Source organism: Kogia breviceps, chromosome 20 (assembly GCF_026419965.1).
Source record: "Kogia breviceps isolate mKogBre1 chromosome 20, mKogBre1 haplotype 1, whole genome shotgun sequence".
Lineage (NCBI taxonomy): Eukaryota > Metazoa > Chordata > Mammalia > Artiodactyla > Physeteridae > Kogia > Kogia breviceps.
The window spans coordinates 18,696,505-18,717,669 of record NC_081329.1 but is presented as its reverse complement, the minus strand read 5'-3'; the positions used below and the strand labels follow the sequence as shown (position 1 = coordinate 18,717,669).

The 21,165-nt window shown below is 36.4% G+C and overlaps 1 protein-coding gene across 4 annotated transcripts in view; it reads right to left on the bottom strand.

Moving 5' to 3' along the window:
* DLC1 (DLC1 Rho GTPase activating protein) overlaps nt 1-21,165 on the bottom strand; it is a 496,355-nt gene that overhangs the window by 401,673 nt on the left and 73,517 nt on the right. For 3 of the 4 annotated variants that reach the window (XM_059049453.2, XM_067022640.1, XM_067022641.1), the window contains exon 1: nt 2,895-3,223. The exons of the other annotated variant lie outside the window; for it this stretch is intronic. The gene's annotated coding sequence lies outside the window, so the exon portion shown is untranslated. Of the gene's footprint in view, nt 1-2,894; nt 3,224-21,165 lie in introns of those variants that run through there. 4 annotated transcript variants of the gene reach the window in all.

Genomic DNA, 21,165 nt, shown 5'->3' with positions numbered 1-21,165 from the left:
TTGTTGTACTATAATGATTTCTACAGGGAGAATTCTCATTGTAAGATGATATTGACACCAATTCATTCATTCTCCAAGAGGAAACAAATGAAGTAAAAACAAAAGACACATCTTAAATGTCCCAGTTTAGACTTGTTTTAATCCTATAACGCCCATCCTCTATAAGTAAGATTAAACCATGCCTAAAGTATTTGTAGTGAGGTGTACTGTATGAGCACGTTTGGATAGGGCCAGAAAAATTCTCTTTTTTATTATAACGTCCTCAAGAAAACAATAAATAAAACGGTGTACTAGGCCCTCTAGTAACCACGCCATCAGTTATATAGGCTATTGCTTTACTGCATTTATTCCTCATTCCGACCCTGTAGAGTGTGGAGACACTGGAAGTGTTGAATAGCCTATTTTTAAGTGGTAATAACATCAGGAAATCCAATCTGGTTCAGAAAAATGGGGGAAAAAAGCATCATGACTCACATTTTCTCTAAAGAAATGGGATGTACTAGAAATGACACATATTAGCTTTATTAGAAAGGCTCTTGCCATGGAAAGTGCAATGTTTCGGCGTGCACAGCAACATATACTGTCATATATGAAGAATGTACAGATGAAGCAGCCAGCTCCTCCATTTGACACTGCACTGGTCAGACATTTATTTATATACTTTAACAAATTCTGCATCCTACAACTAAAGGACTTTGTACAAGGCTCAGAGGACATATATGAACCAATTACAGGACTGTAAATAAGCTGTAGAAGGGAAGATGAAAGGAAGTGGGTTTATTTGGTCTAGAAATGTACACTTATGTTTTCACGTGTCCATTTAGGCTTTTCACATTTCCACAGAACTGGAAACAGGCTGCAGCAATAGAGATTTAGGTTAGATAAATAAAAGGATGTCCCGTTACGTGAGATTCTTAAACCGATTCCAGTGGGGGGCAGTGAAATCTTTTCTGAATGTCACTGGTTAAGTTGATTTATAAAGATACCATTTGGAGGCAAGGATATGAATCAGACAACCTCCTTTCTAGCTTTATGTTTTTAAGAAACATCAGTTTAAAATTAATATAATTATTAGCATATGGATTGATTTTCTTGGCATAAACATGAAATTAACAAAACAGTCACAAACAAGTTACTCCTTTAAAATGTTTGTTGAAGGCATAAGAAAACTTTTGCATTTGAGGAAATTTCATTACTTAGTAAATTTGATTCTTTTTTAAAACCATTATTATTATTTTTTTCTACACTGTAATACTGGTGGCAGCTGTAAGCCTTTTTTTTTAAAATAAGCAGTACAATTTTCTGTTTAAGGTAGCCTTCTACCGGATATGAATATATTCATACTTTATTATGAGCAGTAATTATTTGAGAACAAGGTGATGTCATATTAAATTACCTGAATTATGATACAGGGTACTATGGTTCCACTGTCTTCTCTTCTACTAACTAGCGGTGTGACCTTGGACAGGTCATTTTTGAATGTCATGCTTCAGCTCCCTTTTTGGCACCTTTAAGACAGTGTTAGAAGAGGTGACCTCTTATATTCCTTCCTTCCTTAAAATTCTATTGAGGAATTTTATTAAATCATAATATAGACAAGTCAATATCTTATTTTTAACATACTTAAAAAACAGATTCTTTTTATCACTTTTAGAAGTCTTAACACAACAAATTGTTAGTGAGTAGTTAAAATTTGTCAATATAACTTATTCTAGCATAAAATTTAAACATAATTAGCTAATACAGCAAATGGTCACCTTATACTATGTAAAAGTTTATGATGAAAACACTTGATTTCTTATGATCCAACTGTCAAATAGCTTTCATATTTCATTTGGGTTATTTTGTGTTCATCTAACAGATTTGGAAATATGCATGGATATTTGTTCCCTTCACATACCATTCCATATGATTTCTATAATATAATGATTTTCTTTCTAAATATTCAGAAATATAACAGTATGTTATGCATTAAAACTCTCTGTTATGTCAGTCATTCCTAAATTTCCTTTCTCATATGTTGCACATGTAAACATAACTTAAATACACTATAGCCCAGTGGAAATGTAATTTTATGATTACATGAATTATGAATACAGATCAGCTTTTCATATGATTGTAGTGATTTCCAGCTGCCTTAAAATAGTAACAATGAATGTCATTGTCATTGAGATTTACTTTATTTAAAAATATTCACACAGAATGTGATCTGAGCAGTGAATAGTGAATTCAAGAAAGTTAATATAAATTAAATCCAATTCTGATCTTTAAATTTTAAAAAATCAGATTAAATACTATTTAGGATAGAAATATTTGTAAAATTTCATGTGTTTACTCTTTTTAAAAATAAACCATTTAAGCTGTGTATTAGCAGTTTGACCTGTGGTTGAAACTGGGTGGGGAAATATTGAGGAATCCAGTCTTCTTATTTTAAATGAGACACAAAATTTTCTTTGGAGATGCATTATTAAGAAAAGTCACTCTAGAGCGGGATCTACTTTTCCTGTTGGCAAAAGGCGGGGAAAGAAAAAAAATCATTTACACCTCACAATGTGTGAGAATATGTATCTGTTTCATATAAGCCATATAATAGGAAAACTGGTCTGTCTTCTGGCTCCAGTCATAAATAAGTTAAGGATTTAAAAGGGAGGAAAATAAGATCTTAGTTTACGGAGAAAAGTCTCCATGGAGCCTATTTTAGAATTGACATTTTGCTAAAACAATTTGACTCACAGTTTCTTACTTACTAAACTTTTTCCACTTCTGATTTCGTGGCTCAACTCTAAAACCTAGGAAATCACCACTCCGTGCAAGATGCTAACATTTCTCTCAATCTTTCTGCCTCTTCAAAGATTGCCTCAAAGCGTAAAGATAGATAGTCCACAGCGTCTTACCTAGACGAGGAGGAGCTGAAACGCCGAGGCAAGACATGCTTCAACACTCAGCCTAGGAAAGGAGTCCGTCCCCGTTAGTTTCTCCAAAATATAAGTTCACATTTCGTGGTTGAGATCATGGCTCTATTCTAAGCAGTTCTGCGCAGTGTGTGATTCTAACAAAAACAGCTTCCGCAGCTGGAGGGAGCCTTAGCTGAAGCCGGAGTCTGTCAAGGCGTTCCTAGTGACTTCTGTCTAGTAAATTCAGACTGATGTTTTGCAAAAGGGGCCTCCACAACCAGGCCCAGATTGCCTGGGAAGCATTTCCTGCCTCGGAGTGGTGTGCATGTGAGAAAGACTGAACCGAGAGGAGGGGAGGGGGGAAGAGCAGAGGCCCGCCCAGGCGATTTAGGAGTTCTGATTTTACACAGAACTTAAGTGAGTTTGTCAAAACCCTTGAGGTGATTAGCTGGAGAGTCATAAAGCCGTAGAGCTTTTTCTATCCCACGCTGCTTATGAAAAAAAAAAGAAAGAAAACATCGTTCTCTCCTTCCTCTACAACTTTTCCACTGTATTCAATGTATACACACAATGTAATCAAAATACCTTTGCAGTGCTCCTTTCAAAAGATCTTTGAAGGGAGCAAGATGCAGTGAGTTTTAATACCGTAATTCTTCTAAATTTGAAAACCTTTTAAACGCTCCTTCATTTAAAATGCCGCAGCCTGATATACAGTACCTGAGAAGATCTGTAAGTAAAATCCTAAGAATCCCAGCGAATAGAACGTTTTCTCCCAGATCTCTCCGACCCCAAGAATCCTTCCCGGAATTAAAGTAGTTTGTGTCATGGCATAGGCAGCATTGCCTCTGGTCAGAATCTTCCTGTTACACACATCTAGTGCTGGAAAAGCAGAAGACAGACTCCATCTTGATCCTATTACAATCTTGCTGACATTAACCACTTGCAACTGCTTCCATCCAGCAGGACAGAGTGCCCGAATCACTCTAAAGCAGCTCACAATATCTGCATCCTTCCTCCAACACAAATGTTGTGAACTATCGTCTGTTTATCTTTTCTGCTTTCTTGTGCCTCCACTGGATGACTTCCTCCTAGCTGCTCAGGGCTGGGAACTTGGACTACCATTTGGTTTTGATTAAAACCAGACAGCCAACTCTGGAGAATTTAGGGAATAAGCTAATGGAAACTGCAAGTATGGCTTTAATTAGTACATCAATTAATAATAGATGTTCGCTCGTCTTATAATAAGATGACACAAATATAAACGCAGAGGAAGCTCAAGTCGTTTCAGGAAAGAAGTTGCACCAATTCTCCTTCCTTTATGACCCAGAATTCTCTTTAGGGAAAGTGGAAGGAAAGAAGAGAGATGTGGCCTTGGGACATCCAGGTTGTGGAGAGGCCAGTGGAGCAGCCTGGTTGTTTATACCAGAGAAACAGGAAACAGCATCTCTGAGTTTCACTATCTTGCTTGCTCGAAACTGCTCAGTAATGTCTCCCTTCACAATCAATGGATTCTCTTGCTGTTTATGACTTAGGCATTTCTTTCAGTGATTAGTGACCAGATTAATCTGATTATTGGGTCTACATGGGGCTTGCAAATATCCAGAGATTTCCAATAATGGGAGGCACAAGAACAATTCCAATTTCAATATGATAAATGAGTAACATATAAAGAGGTACAAGAAATAGTAAACCTATTAGCCCTAAGATCTATGCTGTACATCTCTGAAATTGTAATCAGTTTTCATTATTCATGTTTATTCTCAGTTGGCTCTAATTTTTATAAAGGCTGACAGACACCTAGATATTGCAATGATCATCTTTTGAGTACTTCCTGAGAATACTGAGTAGGTGATAACTCAGAGAAGTACTATGTTATAGCCATTATTTCTTTTCTTATCGGAGAAGAAAATCTCTCGAAATTAGTGCAAAGCATGGACTACTAGAAATATTAAACTTAATGTTTAATATGTGGTTTATATGTTAAATTTGGTTAAATGTCAAGAATGACATATTTACACATTGATTTTTCAGATGAGAAGCATTCAAATAAGAACATGGAGGCAGAAACAATTTTTAGAAGTTTTGTCAAAAAACGTTACTGATTAAAAAATGAGCATTTAGATTCCTTTCAGTTAACCTTCAACCACATGGCAAGAAGGAAGTCCATAATTTCATAAATTCTTTAGAGAGTTATGTTCATACTCAGAATAATTCCACTGGAACTACTGCTCATTTAATCTTCCCAACTATTGTGTGTATTCTTATTTTTAATTTTACAGATAAAGTATTAGAAATTTGTGGAAGCAATTTTCTCACAATCAAGTGATGAAGTAGCCAAGTCTACACTGGAACCCAAATTTTCTGATTCTAACTCCCTGAGTCCAACTGTCTCTCTTGACTCTCACTTAATTGCTGTGTGAAATTGGGAAGACTTCTTAAACTCTCTGAGTTTCAGATTCCTCCTTATAAATAGGGACAATTCCACATAACTCCCAGATTGGAAAACAGGATTAACTTTATATACAGATATATTTATAAATTATATTTCTTTCCCTTAGGAAAACACTGGAGCAGAATGGAATGAGAATTGATGTAAGTTCTTTCCTAAAATAACTTGTATATCTCTATCCCTATCTGCTTCTAGCCCTGCCTCTGGTATATAGAGGGCTAGAACATTTGCACTCTGCTAATCCTTCTTAGCTAGATTTTCCTCATGAGTACTATAATCCCCACCCCCCTTGTATAATTTAGCCTTGTTTCTGTTTATATTGGCTCGAGGAAACAACAAAACCCTATTCACATAGATTTATAAATGCTTTTTTAGATATCTAGACACTCTTATTAGTAATTTTCTCCTTAACGTTCTCTTCTCTAAACAAATAAGACTTCATGATTTATTCTATTATTAGAAGGAATACTTCCCAAATCTTTAATCACTCTTATTTATTTTTCATCCTTCAGTTGCCTGACTCCAAACAAATCCCAGAACTTATATTCTCATAAAGGCTTTACCAAATATGAGTATAAAGATAACTAATGAGATCGTTTCCTAAATATTTAACATAGTGTCAGGCACATAGAAGGGGTCCAAAATATTTGTCCTCTTCTCCTTTCCACTTGTAAATCTCAATACATAACTCCCTTAAATGTTTGCCTATTACTCTATACTTGATCAGCTAATAAAATATGGTATAGAGGCAGTTAAAAAGTTGAAAACAAAGTATCAGGAAAGGAGTCTGGCTCCAAAACTAACAATCATGATGACCCCATGCAAATTACTTTGCCTGCATAAACCTCAGTTTTAGCCTCTGGATCTAAGGGTTTTTCAAAATTAGAGATAATAGTCCATGTCAAGCCATTAGACTTCGTGGCTGGTGCAGTATTCATTGTTAACTAGAATTATTTTTACCATTTAAATTATTGCCCTTTTCATGTTTACATCTCTTTTCTATGATTGTTTTCCTGAAGAATCTATCTATTGAGCTCAGTTAAATATATGCATTTGGAACAATTTTATTGGTGGAACGGTTAGGTACTTTATTTTTTTTTAAAGAAAAAGGAATTACAGAGTGAGGATTAGAAGCTATTGGGAAGATCAACTTTCTTCCCCTGTACTAGGATCTAAATAGTAAACACTGGCTATGATTGATAGTAAACACTATCTAATCCCCAGCCGCCTTTAGGAAGTTTGAATCTGCACTTTTACAGAATTGTTCGATGACTCTAAAATAGTCCAACAACATTTTGACTGTGCGAAGTGGGACGTATCCTTTGAGAGAAATGTCTTATTCTTTATGAATTTAGTAGCAAACATCATTAATTCAGCACTCACATTTAACATTTGTGATATTGTGGGTATAAGTAGGCTTTTATTCTTTCTGTTTTAATGAAAGAACACTGTCTTAATAGTAATGAATTTTAAATTAATATATAGCGAGATGGAATGCCTTTAAAGCGCTTTAGAAGTGTCCATACAAGTACAGTTAGTGTAATACATGCAGGAACACTTTGTCTACGAAAACTGATCCTTCAAAAATCTGTTTAACAACTTTGCTTGCAGTTTATTAGAGTTACCACATGTGTGTCAAAGCAATAAAAATAGAATGTATTTGACAGATTTCTAGTTACTTTTTCAGTAATATTTATGTGTACTTTCTTCCAGCAGTTTCATTTTGATAGACATATACCCACATAGGGAAAAATACAATTTTGCAGTTTTTATTTAATAATCTGCATATGCATACTAGTTTTTTGATCAACTTTGCAATCTTTTGGCACCCCACTTTTCGCTAAACATTTAGTATTCATCCAGAAGAATTTATTAAAGGAACACAATTAAGTTTGATGTTCAACTAACAAAAGGATCAAAATCGTATAAATTCTCCCAAACCGGTTACACCTACTTCTTAGACTTTTATGTACATTGCTTCCCTTCATTGAAAATTATTACAACTCAAGAATAGCTATGAAAAAAAATATCTTGACAAATTTCAAATAGAAATGAAAACATAAGCTTAGCAAGTAGTTAAAAAAAAATGACATTGGCACAGACACTAGAGTGTATATGATCTCAGAAACTGAAGACTCTCCCTGCCTATTCAAAAGGGCCAGGATATTCTCAGAAGCATGAAGATTCCAAGTCATGAAGGATGTTTTAGAGAAGGCTAGGTGTGCCCAGCTAGTGGAAGCGGAGGTTCGTTCTATGTCACACAAAGATTTGTTCTATATGAAAATGTACGTTAACCTCGCCATGCAGTACTCTTCAGCATCCTTGTTAATGTTATCATAACGTTCTCTGAAATTCTCGTTTCTCTGTATCTTCAGTCTATCCAAAAAATGTTTCCTCTTCACTTTAGGCTGAGAGCTCATGCTCACTCTAGCTTCTCCTATTGTCCTTTCAAATGTTCTTATTGTTCGTACACATTATCGCTTGCACCCTCTGTTCACCTGGAAAAAGAGGTGAAACTATCTGTGTCCAGATTCCTTCATCTCATAAAATTTTTGCTCCAGTTAAACGTCTACCCTTTGAGAGTCATTCCGCCTGACTCCTATACTCTACTACAGAATACAGGGCAGCGTTCTCAGTCCACCACTGGGAGGTGGGGTGGGAGGGAAGGGACGAGGGTCATGAACTTGTTACAAGGGCTTGTAGCCTTGAAGGAATATCTGTTCAATTTCTGTTAAAATACAAGTATGCTTTTCATCTTTGTCCCTTTAAAATGGAACCATTGGAAGGCTTCAGTATACATACCAAATGAATGTTAAGGATAAGGTAAAAGGAATTAAGGGCCAAAGCAGGGAGACCAGTTAGGAGCTTACTATGGAAATCCAGGTGAAAGAAGTGGATGGCTCGGATGGAGGTGATGAGAAAGGTATACTTTTTTTTTTTGTCTTTCCTGAAGAATTAGATTTGCTACATAAGAAGAAAAGAAGGAGTTGAAAAGCTTCTTGAGTAACTCAAGGATGGGGTTACCATCAGCTGAAAAAGAGAAGCCTGGAGATGAAGCAATTTTTGCATGGTAGAGACCAGAATTTTAGTTTTGGACATATGACATTTGAGATCGGTTAAACATTTCTAATAGGCGTGTCAAGGGGGCAGTTGGATACACGAATTCAAGTTTGGAAAGGAGTTTGGAGCTGGAGAAATAAGTTTGGGAGTCTTAAACATATAGTTGGAATTTAAAGCAAAAGACAATGAGATCGCCATGAGACTAACTGTACTGTAAATGGAGAAAGCAAGAGTAGAAAGAACTAACTGGACATTGGATTTAATGATGTAGAAGTTACTGTTGATAATGACAGGAACAAGTTCAGAGAATCATATGGACAAAAGCCTAATTAGCGTGCTTTAAAAGAGAATTTGAGGAAAGGAATTGAAGACACAAGTAGAGTCTACCCTTGAAATTTTACTGCAAAGGAAAGCACACACATGGCATGATAACTGTCTGGGGTATGAGAAATTTCTATTAGGATGGGAGAATGACAGTATTTTTGCAAATGTTTTGTTTCGCTTTTTAAAATCAGCATGACATCTTCCCAAAGGGAGAGGAAAGATGTTGCAGGCAAGAGAGTGGAGAAATGTTGGAGTGAAATTTTGAGGAGAAGAGTACTAGGAATGTGGAGTACAGAGACTGATTTTGGATAGGAGTATGATACATGTGAAAACTTTAGTGGATATTCAATATCATGATTCAGTTAGTCATTCAGCAAATCTCAGCGAGCCACTATTATGGTTTTCATTGCTATTCAATGTACAATTACTTTTTGTTGTTCTTAGTCATATAAAAATTATATACATAATAGGGACTTCCCTGGCGGTCCAGTGGTTAAAATTCTGAGCTTCCACTGCAGGGGGCGCAGGTTCCATTCCTGGTCTGAGAACTGAGATCCCACATGCTTCGCGGTGTGGCCGGAAAAAAAAAAATTATACCCGTAATAAATAATTGGTTGAATAGATGATATCTAAGGAATAAAACCACAAAAATTTTGCAAATATGCTTGTCCTTATGGTTCTTTGTATTTTCCTACCTCCTGTGTTTTCTCTGATGACACCTGGTACAGCAGGTGCAGGAGGGCTTTTTCCCATGGCACTGTGCATTCGCTTTTCTATCTTTTTATTGCTTTTGTATTTCTTCTCCAGATAGTATATTTTTGCTGTTGTTTTCTGGTTCTGAGTCCTTCTGCTAATTTCTTCATTTTTATTTTTTCAATTCATCTCTCAATTCTTCTAGATTTCAGTTGCTTTTGGCATTTCTCAAATGTATTTTTAATATTTTTACTGAGATATAAATGACACAATAAACAGCATGCATTTAAAGTATACAGTTGGGTTGCTTTTGACAAATGCATATTCCTGTGATACCATCACTGTAATCAAAATAATGAACATATCCATTACCTCCGAGTTGTCTCATACTTCTTTGTCATCTTTCTCTCTTGCTCTTTTCTTCCTCTCCACCCCCAAACAAATACTGATCTGCTTTCTGTTACTGCAGATGAGTTTAAATTTTCTAGACATTTATTTACATGAAATCATATGTATGTAGTTTCTTCTGGCTTCTTTCATTTAGAATAATTATTTGAGATCCATCCATGCTCTTGCATGTATCAATGGTCCATTTTTTTATGGCTGAGTAGGGTTCCATTGTACGGATATACTACAATTTTTTTAATCCGTTGACCTATTAATGGATATTTGGGACAGTAACATTAGCACAAAGTTATTTGACTATTACAAATAAAGCTGCTATAAACATTCATGTACAAGTCTTTGTATGCACATATTCTATCATTTCCCCGGATAAGTACTTAGGAATGAATGGCAGGGTCATTTGATAGGCATAGTTTACACTTTTTCAGGAACTGTCAAACTGTTTGCTAAAGTATATCTTCCATTTTATATTTCCACCAGAAGTTCCTGAAATTTTTATTGTCCCATATGCATGCCAACGCAATATGATCAGTTTCTTTAATTTTAGCCCTTCTGATAGATGTGTAGTCATATCTCATTTACATTTTCCTAATAATTAATAATTTGGGGACACCTTCTTTGCCTGTGCTTATTTATCATCAGTATATCTTTGAGGGAATGCCTGTCCAAATGTTTTATCCATTTAAAAACTTGGGTTGTGATTTCCTTATTATTGAGTTGGAGAGACCTTTGTATACTCTGCGTACGTCTTTTTTTTTTTTTTTTGTCTGCTTTGGGCCTTCGTTGCTGCGCACAGGCTTTCTTTAGTTGCAGCCAGATGGAGCTTCTCACTGAGGTGGCTTCTCTTGTTGCAGAGCACAGGCTCTAGGCACGCAGGCTTCAGTAGTTGCAGTGCACGGGCTCAGTAGCTGTGGCTCACAGGCTCTAGAGCGCAGGCTCAGTAGTTGTGGTGCACGGGCTTAGTCGCTCCGCAGCATGTGGGATCTTCCCGGACCAGGGCTCGAACCCGTGAGCCCTGCATTGGCAGGCGGATTCTCAACTACTCTACTACCAGGGAAGCCCTCTGCATACGTCTTTATCAGATGATTTGCTAGTGTTTTTTTCCCAGTTTCGCTTGTCTTTTCTTTTTCTTTTTAACAGTGTCTTTTGTAAAGTTAGTTCTTAATTTTGATAAGTGAAAAAAAATTAGCAACCTTTTTCTTTTATGAGTTGTGTTTCTCGTCTCAAGGCAAAGAAATTAGGTTTCATTGTCTTATCTAAGATCATAAAGATTTTCTCTTATATTTTATGCTAGAAATTTTATGGTTTTACAGTTTACATTTAGGTTCTTTGATGCATTTAATTTTTTATATGGCATAGCAAGAGTATGGGTTGAAGGTTTGTGTTTTGTTGTTGTTGTTTTTTGAATGAGGATATCCAATTTCTGCAGCACCATATGTAACAGTCTTCCTCCACAGAATTGTCTTTGTCCCTTTAACAAGAATCAATTGACCAAATATGTGTGGTTCTATTACTAGACTCTCTATTCTGTTCCACTGATGTATTTGTTTATCTCTTATGTAATATCACATCATACTGATTATTGTAGCTTTACAGTAAGTAGTGTAAATATTCTAACTTCTTTTTCAGAGTTGTTTGGATAATCTAGGATCATTGCACTTCTATATGAATTTTAGAAGCAGCTCATCCATTTCTACAAAAATGCCTGTTGGGGGACTTCCCTGACAGTCCAGAAATTAAGACTCTGAGCTTACACTGCAGGGGGCACTGGTTCGATCCCTGGTCAGGGAGCTAAGATCCCATATGCCACACGGCTTGGCCAAAAAGTTAAAAAAAAAAAAAAAAATGCCTGTTGGGATTTTGATCAATTTGGAAGAGAATTAACATCTCAATAATATTGAGTCTTCTATTTCATGAACACTATCTCTTCTTTTATTTAGGTTTTTAATTTCTCCTACCAGTCTTTTCTACTTTTCACTGTAATAGTCTTGCACGTTTTTTGTCAGATTTATCTCTAAGTATTTCATATCTTTGAGACTATTGTAAATGGTATTTTCTAAAAATTCCATCTCTAATTGTTTATTGCTATTACATAGAACACAATTCATTTTTGTACATGGATTTGCATCCTGCAAACTTGCAAAACTCACTAATTCCAGTAGCTTTTTTTTTTTTTTTTTTTTTTTTTGTAGTACGCGGGCCTCTCACTGTTGTGGCCTCTCCTGTTGTGGAGCACAGACTCCAGACGCGCAGGCTCAGCAGCCATGGCTCACGGGCCCAGCCACTTCGCGGCATGTGGGATCTTCCCAGACCGGGGCACGAACCCGCGTCCCCTGCATCGGCAGGCGGACCCTCAACCACTGCGCCACCAGGGAAGCCCTCCAGTAGCTTTTTTAAAAAAATAATTTTCTTTTTAAAAAATTTGGCCGCACCTCTGGGCATGTGGGATCTTAATTCCCCGATCAGGGATCGAACCCGCACCCCCTGCAGTGGAAGTGCAGAGTCTTAACCGCTGGACCACCAGGGAAATCCCTCCAGTAGCTTTTTGATGATCCCTAAGATTTCCTATATAGATAATGTTGTATGTGAATAAGACAGTTTTGCTTCTTCTTTTTAGTTTGAACACTTTCGATTTCTTTTTTTTTGTTTGTTTTATTCCACCGGCTAGAATCTGCATTACAATGCTGAATAACATGGATGAAAGTGGACAGTCTTGTGTTGTCTTGGATCTAAGGAAAAAAGCATGTATTTTTTTTTACCATTAATTATGATACAAACTGCAAGGATTTTTTATAAATAGATGTCCTTTATCAGGTGAAGGAATTTCCCTCCATTCCAAACCATTCCACTGGGAGTGGTTTTGTTTAATAGGAACGTTTGGAGATGTTTGGAGATATTTTTGGTCGTCACAACTGGGGCAGAGTGGTGCTTCTGGCTGCAAAATATACTGCAATGCACAACACAGCTTCCCACAACAAATGATTATCTGACCCAAAATGTCAGCTTCCCACAGGAAATAATTATCTGACCAAAATGTCGACAATGTCGAGGTTGAGAAACCCTTCCCTGCTTTATTTCTAGTTTGCTGAGAGTTTTTTCTTTTTAAAATCAGGAAAGGGTATTGTAATCCCAAAATATTTTTCTGAATAAGATTTTTCTTTTTTAGTCTGTATGAAGTTTTTTTTTTTTTTTTCAGTCTGTTAAGAGTGGTGCATTTCATCAGTTGATTTTCTTTTTTTAAATTTATTTATTTTAGTTTTTATTTATTTTTGGCTGCATTGGGTCTTTGTTGCTGCACGTGGGCTTTCTCTAGTTGTGCCGAGCTGGGGCTACTCTTTGTTGTGTTGCACGGGCCTCTCATCGCGGTGGCTTCTCTTGTTGCGGAGCATAGGCTCTAGGGGCACGGGCTTCAGGAGTTGTGGCTCACGAGCTCTAGAACTCAGGCTCAGTAGTTATGGTGCACAGGCTTAGTTGCTCTGCGCGACCTGTGGGATCTTCCGGGACCAGAGCTCGAACCTGTGTCCCCTGCATTGGCAGGTGGATTCTTAACTACTGCGCCACCAGGGAAACCCCTCATCAATTGATTTCCAAACGTTAAACAAATCTTACATTCCTGGAATAAATCATACTTTGTCATGATGTATTATTGAATTTAACTTGCTAAAATGTTTTTAAGAATTTTTGCATCTATGATCAAAAGGGTTAATGATTTGCTGTTTTCTTGTTATCTTTCTTATTGACTTCTAATTTAATTTCATTATGATCGGAGAACATCCTATGGATAATTTGAGTTTTTTTGCTTTATGGAGACTTGTTTTATGGCCAAACATATGGTCCATTTTGGTAGGCACATTTGAAAGAATGTGTGGGGTTTTTTTGTTTTGTTTATTTGGTAATGTTTTTATAGATGAAGTATCTGATCAAAATCCAGAGAACTGGAAAATTTTCACCACTATTCTGTCAAGGAGGAATGAAGTAGCATCCATGATATATAAACTAGAGGTATATCTTTACAGAGCCCTTAGTTTCAATGGATTCCCACTGAGCAGCCTAATATTTTCTTGGAATAGAGGTCACCCTGCTCCTGGAATTTTTAAGCATTATCCAGTTTAAACTCTACATACCAGTAGGATAATCACTTATATTTGCAATGAGTATTAGCTAGGTATTCGCCAAAGCTCTGACAATTGAATCCAGCCAATTTTAAAGTGTAAACATATCCGTGCATGTGCCTGTTTGAGTATCCAATAGAAATCACTATTTCACTTATGCTTATCAGCCTTGATAGAAGTGATATGTATGCCATTAGAAGTAAAGAACACAATTAGAACCGAAAAGACATATTTCTTTCTCCAACTCTAGAAAAATGTTGATATTCTATTCAGTATCCAATAGGACACGTTCACATTTATATAGTATCACTTCTATAGCCTGGTCTTAATTATTTTCTTGGATAAAGCAACACACAAGAGTGTTTTCTTTTGTGAATTTCACAGACCAGTTTTCCATTTTGTATGAGAAAAGAAAAAAAATTTTAACTTTAAAATTAATGTTTTCATGAAATTATATATCTCATTTTAAGTTGGAGGAAAGTATGTTGGGCAGAATAGAGCAAAAACTTTGCCAAAATTCAAATGTTAGAAAAATAGTTTGAAAGAGTTTGTAAAACATCTGTCATAATAGGTTTCTTCTATTCCTTATGTTGGAAGGCTGAATTTCACTGCGAAAATAATCCTATTGTGGAATAAAATATAATAGAGTTTCATCTCCTTATATTAGTTATTTGTGGGTCAAAATGGAGTGTCAATTACAGTTGCCAAGTTCTTGTGTAGACAAGTGAATCAGAAAAACACAGTAGCTATTTTATTTGGGACCTTGCTGAGCTGCAAGATTTTTAATGAGTTAAAATAATATTTGGGGTTTTGAGAAGAAAGTGTGAACTATCAAAAACACAGACATTTGACTTTAAAGTTAGGACAAAAACATGCAAAGTCATTTTGAGCAACAGACACATTGAACTTGGAGACAGAATCCCCTGAGTGATGGGCCCCAGGACTGTTTTCTTTGGGCTATGCATCAAGGAAACCAGTCTGATGATACTGAAGCTCTTGAGAGAAGAGTCCTCTGTCACTAGCATGTATGCTCAAAAATTTGCATGTAAGAAAAATTATTTTACCACATGTCTGTATAGCCATGCCAACATGATTATTTGATTTTCTTCTAGATGGGAACAATTAATAATCATAGTTACTACTAAACACCAACTGGATAGAAACTGCAGAATGTACAAGATATATAAGCAAATAGAATAAGTGAATGAGAAGAAATTTTTTAAAAATTAAGTGGATTAACAAGTGGGGTTTATTCCAGGAATGCAAGGATTCTTCAATATATGCAAATCGATCAATATAATACACCATATTAACAAACTGAAGGGGAAAAACCACATGATCACCTCAGTAGATGCAGAAAAAGCTTTTGACAAAATTCAACACCCATTTATGATAAAAAAAACCCTACAGAAAGTAGGTATAGAGGGAACTTACCTTAACATAATAGGCCATATATGACAAATCAGCAGCCAACATGGTTTTCAATGGTGAAAAAACTGAAACCATTTCCACTAAGATCAGGAATAAGACAATGTTATCAACTCTCACTACTATTATTCAACATAGTTTTGGAAGTTTTAGCCACAGCAATCAGCGGAGAAAAAGAAATAAAAGGAATCCAAATCAGAAAAGAAGAAGTAAAACCGTCACTATTTGCAGATGACATGATACTATACATAGAGAATTCTAAAGATGCTACCAGAAAACTACTAGAGCTGATCAATGAATTTGGTAAAGTAGCAGGATACAAAATTAATGCACAGAAATCTCTTGCATTCCTATACACTAAGGATGAAAAATCTAAAAGAGAAATTAAGGAAACACTCCCATTTACCATTGCAACAAAAAGAATAAAATATCTAGGAATAAACCTACCCAAGGGGACAAAAGACCTATATGCAGAAAACTATAAGATACTGATGAAAGAAATTTAAAATGATACAAACAGATGGAGAGATATACAATGTTCTTGGATTGGAAGAATCAACATTATGAAAATGACTCTACTACCCAAAGCAATCTACAGATTCAATGCAATCCCTACCAAACTACCAATGGCATTTTTCACAGAACTAGAACAAAAATTTTTCACAATTTGTGTGGAAACACAAAAGACCCCGAATAGCCAAAGCAATCTTGAGAAAGAAAAACGGAGCTGGAGGAATCAGGCTCCCAGACTTCAGACGATACCACAAAGCTACGGTAATCAAGACAGTATGGTACTGGCACAAAAACAGAAATATAGATCAATGGAACAGGATAGAAAGCCCAGAGATAAATGCACACACATATGGTCGCCTTATCTTTGATAAATGATGCAAGAATATACAATGGAGAAAAAACAACTTCTTCAATAAGTGGTGCTGGGAAAACTGGACAGCTACATGTAAAAGTATGAGATTAGAACACTCCCTAACACCATACACAAAAATAATATCAAAATGGATTAGAGACCTAAATGTAAGACCGGACACTGTAAAACTCTTAGAGGAAAATATAGGAAGAACACTTTATGACATCAATCACAGCAAGATCCTTTTTGACCCACCTCCTAGGGAAATGGAAATAAAAACAAACATAAACAAATGGGACCTATTGAAACTTCAAAGCTTTTGCACAGCAAAGGAAACCATAAACACGACGATAAGACAACCCTTAGAATGGGAGAAAATATTGAGCTAATGCAGCTCAATATCGAAAAACCAAATAACCCAATCCAAAAATGGGCAGAAGCCCTAAGTAGACATTTCTCCAGAGAAGATATACAGATTGCTAACAAACACATGAAAGGATGCTCAACGTCACTAATCATTAGAGAAATGCAAATCAAAACTACAATGAGGTATCACCTCACACCGGTCAGAATGACCATCATCAAAAAATCTACAAACAGTAAATGCTGGAGAGGGTGTGGAGAAAAGGGAACCCTCTTACACTGTTGGTGGGAATGTAAATTGATACAGCCACTATGGAGAACAGTATGGAGGTTCCTCAAAAAACTAAAAATAGAACTATCATATGACCCAGCAATCCCACTACTGGGCATATACCCTGAGAAAACCATAATGCAAAAAGAGTCATGTACCACAATGTTCATTGCAGCTCTATCTAGAATAGCCAGGACATGGAAGCAGCCTAAGTGTCCATCAACAGATGAATGGATAAACAAGATATGGCATATATATATATACAATGGAACATTACTCATCCATAAAAAGAAATGAAAGTGAGTTATTTGGAGTGAGGTGGATGGACCTAGAGACTATCATACAGAGTGAAGTAAGTCAGAAAGAGAAAAAGAAATACTGAATGCTAACTCCTATATATGGAATCTAAACAAACAAACAAACAAAGGGGTCTGAAGAACCTAGGGGCAGGACAGGAATAAAGATGCAGACATAGAGAATAGACTTGAGGACACAGGGAGGGGGAAGGGTAAGCTGTGGCAAAGTGAGAGAGTAGCATTGACATATATACACTACCAAATGTAAAATAGATAGCTAGTGGGAAACAGCCGCATAGCACAGGGAGATCAGCTCAGTGCTTTGTGTCCACCTAGAGGGGTGGGATAGGGAGGGTGGGAGGAGACACAAGAGGGAGGAGATATGGGGATATATGTATACGTATAGCTGAGTCACTTCGTTATACAGCAGCAACTAACACAACATTGTAAAGCAATTATACTCCAAAGACGATGTTAAAAAAAAATTAAGTGGATCAAATAGATTTGTTAGCATTAATCTATTTTTTTTCCAAGTAGTGATTAGAAAAAAAAAAAAGATCAATTAAACACAGCAAATGTTTTTGGCACCTACTGCAAGGCCCAGTGTTGTTAATGATTTTAAAGATAATTGTGACAATTTAAAGAAAATGGAAACAATTACCTTATAATCTGATAAATAAAAAAATTTTGGACACGCATGCACCCTGTAAGCATTTGGTGCTGCTTTGTTTTCCATTTTAAGTGAAAGTCATTTTAACATTTCTGTCCAAATTTTTGTTATCCTAAGGCTTAACTCTAGTATCTGCTTTTCTGTAAATGCCTTCCCAGATGATCCAAAAATTATATGAAGCTACTCTCGTCTTTATTTTCTCTTAACACTCTATTTATACCCCTACTCAAACATGCCTCTTGTTTAAGGAATATTGTAAGGGAGATTTGCTAAAGGAATACCCTAAATTAAAGACTGATCTCTTACATTTAGGAAGGTCATTCTCTGCAACTGAAAGAAAAACATCAGGGTGGAAGAAGGCAGATAGATAAGAAATAGGGAACATCTATCCTGCCAGAAAGATGAAACAATAAAATTCTAGAAATTAATGGGATGTCACTGCTAGAATCCTAGTTTTTCCTGTATTGCAAATATATGTTACTATCCTGCCTACTAAGATGAATCACATCTGACTTTCCTATTGTGAGTTCAAGGCCATGTCTTACTTATAGTTCTATTCCTAACACTACACAGTTAAGAGCTAGAGAGAAAATGGATGGAAAGTTATCAGGGAATCACATTTAAGCATTAGTTTAATTAGATCTTTTCCCTCCTATCCATAGGAACGGGAATATTGATTAGTGTGGACTGGGGGCAGGAGGGTTGGGGGAGAACCAAGGTAGGTAATTTAGAACAAAGGGCAAGTCTGCACAGAGTGGGATTGAGCAGTTGGTCTCTAATTACACTTTGGGGCTTATGGGAAACTGGAGTGAAACATGATGGCACCTGAGGGATTGAAGTTAAAAGTAAAAAAACAAAACAAAAACAAAAAACACCAAGGCCTGTTTTGCAACCTTACGTGGAGTTGACCAGTATGTTACTTTTCTTTTCCCATAACATGTGTGAATGCTTTTTCTACATTTTCTGTGCTTACCTACCAACCTACTGGTGTCACAGGGCTAATCCATCCATTTCTTGAGAGAAATAGAATTATGAGATAATACAAAAAGTAACTTAGTTACTGCTGAGTTTTAAAAATTCCTTGAAATGCAAACCACAAAGGAAATACTTGGTTGCTTCTCTAAGGGATGGCGGAAATTGGTAGGACAAGATACTGTTTCTGATTTTTGCTTTCATTCTCTGAAGACATCTTTGTGTTTCTTGGTTCCGTGTGTGTGTGTGTGTGTGTGTGTGTGTGTGTGTGTGTGTGTGTGTGTGTGTGTGTGTGTGTGTTTCCAGAAACATGTAGCATATTCTTGAGCCAGACCACATGCCTATGAGTCAAAGCTTCAGCCTGCGTTTGTCTTAAACCGTGAAGCTCTGGGTGTAACCTAACAGAACCTGGCAGGTTGTCTGAATAGTTCTTTCACCACTTGACCCAAAATATAGTAAATCAGATGACATATTGTTCCAATTTTACATTAGTACTCATATTTTAATAAGGAAAGGAAGAGTGTGTTCTATCAAGATTTTCAAATACAAACAAAATCTAGTTTCAGATCCAAACTATTACAGAATTTAATATTGGAGTCACCAAATGTAGTTTGCTTGTTTTTTTTTTTTAACTTTATATGTAAGTATTTTAGCATTTGCTATGGATTAAATTATGTTCTCTCTCCCATTCCAAATACATATTTTGAAGCCCTAACTCTGCAGTGTGATAGTATTTGGAGTTGGGGGCCTTTGGGAGATAATTAGATTTAGATGAAGCCTTGAAGGTGGAACCCTTCAGGGGCATAATGATGGGATTAGAAACCCTGTAAAAAGAGGGAGAGACATCAGAGCTCTCTCTCTGCCATGTGAGGACACAGGACATGCAGGAAGTCATCTGCATACCCGATGAGGAAGAGGGCGCTCATCAGGAATCAAATTGTCCAGCAACTTGATCTTGGATTTCCCAGCCTCCAGAACTATGAGAAATAAATGTCTGTTGTTAAACCATCCAGTCTATCATATTTTGTTACAGCAGCCCGAACTGACTAACATAGCATTTTCAAGTTTGGAAGTTTCACCGAGTTGCATTTAAAGTAAAACTTGATACTAGAAACTAGTAGTAGTATTAATGATGATGGTGTGATGATGGAATTTAATGAATTTTCCTTTCTCTCTTGCTAAAATTCCTGGGGGAAAGTCAGTTAAGGTGGGGATGAAATTTTATTATTCCTTCTAAGTAAATGTTGGTGCTATGGGCATTGAGCATATGCACCATTCTCAGCTCTGCTATCTCTAAAATGAATTCAAATATTTTGCACCTTTATTTTTAAAAAGACACCATATATTACAAAGGGAAAAAAAACACCATATATTTCTGCTACTTTAAAACATAGATCCAGTTATAGAACTTCAATTAGGTTAGGTGACTGGTCCAGTCACTCAGCCAGTTACTGACAAGGCTCCTTCCTCCCAGCCCAAGGAAAGTTTTTTCAGTCTCAGGGCAGAAGCCTAACTCTAGCTTATGGTATTTTTCTCTGAAATAGTTTGTCTATGCTCTGAATTCATTAAGGCCTGATTAGAGCTAAAAGAGGCAAAAGATAAATAAATTAAAAAGAATTGGGGCTTCTTTCAAAAGCCAGAAGAGGCTATTTTCCCCTGCTTTCTGCTAACACATCTCTTCCCACGAGGCAATACGCACTGAACCACATACCATAGGGTGGAATGGGAATAAGAAAATGAACAGGAGAAGGTTTTTCTGAATATGATTCTCCCAAACTATCTAAGGGATAGTTTAAGGATGACTTATCTCTCAGCGGCCCTCTCCATCTGTTTCTTTCTTTCTATACTTACATACACTTCAGCTTCTCCTAAAACAAGGAAGCCATCATTCAATCCTGTCTTCACTTGGAACTATAATTCCCAACTCTGTTTTTTGTTACTAAAGCTTTGGGACTCATAACAGATACGCATTGAGTGTTCACTAATTGTCAGATCGTATTCTCAGGGCTGTACCGGATTGCTATTTAAACCTGACAACAATCCTAGGAGCTAAGATCTATTAATATGCTCCTTGTATAGATAAGGTCACTGAGGCCGAGGTGTTTAACTAACTTGTCAAAGTTCTCACATTGGAAAGTGTTGAACTTCAAAGCACAAGCTCTTAACTCCTGCCTTTCCATGTATGTGTGCTAAACTGCTCACCACACTTTCTCACCCTGGTGACCCTTATCCTTCTATTTCTAAACTACCGTGCTTGTCCGTGTACCAAGTTCCTCTCAATATTGGCCTGAAATCTTCCAGGTGTATACATTGAAAGACACAAGATGAATAGAAAGAATAAATACTTTAAGTGCCAATTATTT